Source organism: Lipotes vexillifer, unplaced genomic scaffold, assembly GCF_000442215.2.
Source record: "Lipotes vexillifer unplaced genomic scaffold, Lipotes_vexillifer_v1.1 scaffold1931, whole genome shotgun sequence".
NCBI classification, from domain to species: domain Eukaryota; kingdom Metazoa; phylum Chordata; class Mammalia; order Artiodactyla; family Lipotidae; genus Lipotes; species Lipotes vexillifer.
The window spans coordinates 105,719-107,147 of NW_006776176.1; the positions used below are offsets into that span (position 1 = coordinate 105,719).

The 1,429-nt window shown below is 30.4% G+C and overlaps 1 protein-coding gene across 4 annotated transcripts in view; it reads left to right on the plus strand.

Annotated features, from left to right (window-relative positions):
• The first annotated feature begins 402 nt into the window (after positions 1-402).
• The window catches only part of ROBO2 (roundabout guidance receptor 2), a 166,044-nt gene continuing 165,017 nt past the window's right edge, over positions 403-1,429 (plus strand). For 3 of the 4 annotated variants that reach the window (XM_007450291.1, XM_007450292.1, XM_007450293.1), the window contains exon 1: positions 409-563. The gene's annotated coding sequence lies outside the window, so the exon portion shown is untranslated. Of the gene's footprint in view, positions 564-1,429 lie in introns of all 4 variants that reach the window. The other variant, XM_007450294.1, reaches the window with a different exon arrangement.

Consider the following 1,429-nt stretch of genomic DNA (forward strand, 5'->3'; position numbering starts at 1 on the left):
TTTCAGGGCTTTAAGTATAACAAGTATAACAACTTATTTTAATGCATTTATACACATGTATGTATACATATATGCTTTTTAAATAGAAAATGGGATCATACTACATAAACAGTTTTGTACCTTGAGTTTGTATTAAATGTCAAAACTATATCATGAATGTGTCTCATCTTATTTTCTTTAGGCTTATCTCATTTTAAACTCAGACTTTATAGCAAAGGTTCATAATCATAGAGTTAATCATTTCCCTGTTGATGAAGCGCTTAGATTGGCTCTAACATATTTTGAGATGGGCGTGGTTCTGTTCTCAGTAAATACCAGTAAATTTTATTAGAACATTACCTTTTGCAAGAGAAAGCTAAAGTTACTGTCATTGAGTTTTCTTTTACTACAATTGTTTTTCTTCAGTGTTACGAGATGACTTCCGGCAAAATCCCACAGATGTTGTAGTGGCAGCCGGAGAGCCTGCAATCCTGGAGTGCCAACCTCCCCGGGGACACCCAGAACCCACCATCTACTGGAAAAAAGATAAAATTCGAATTGATGACAAGGAAGAAAGAATAAGTGTGAGTTAAACTAAAATGGACCCCTAGAGAGATTGAATATCAAGGCTTAAAATGGATGTATTTTATTATTTTATTTATATTATTGATAATATTTTATTTATATTATTTATTATTTCTTGTTAATAAAGTGGTAGAACTGTATTTGAGTGCTAATTTACACTGTATTGAAAGGACTGAAAAAAGATAACCAAAAGTAAAAACTTTGGAATGAGGCTTCAGAGAGTCAAATATTATATAAATCAAGTGTATATGATATATTAATAACTGGACTAATCTGAAGGTGTAAATATATCTTTGCAGTAGAATACTGATGTCGAAGCTCTTTTTAAGATCTCCAAATGCATCTATTGATCATGCAATACATGTGTCAAAGTGTAAATGATGGCCATAAACTGTATTAACTAGAACATTTCTTTTCATACTACTTTCAAAATTATAAGAGGAAATAATTTGAGGTGATAAATATTTCAAGCTCTTTTCCAGTTTTTCCAATGTAATATTTATAACTAAAATATTATATGAGAACTCATTTCAAAGTTTAAGAGATGGAAAGTAAAATCAATGTAAAAATAACTGCCCGGTTTTGCAGTTTAACCCTTGTAGAAAAATAGTCTGTTTTCAAGGGAAATGGAGGATCAGGTTAATCAGTCAATTAATATTCAAAATGGAACACCCAGAAAATGGTAAAAAGGTAGAGAGATGGCATATAGGTATTTTATTTTTTCAGAGGATCCATTCAACATGTGAATGTGAAGTTTGTGAGAGCAGTCCACTGAAATAGTAGATAATGCCTCAACCTTCTGACATGGTTCTTAGTATAATTTTTTTTTTTTTTTTTTTTTTTTTTTTTTTTTTTTTTTTTTGGG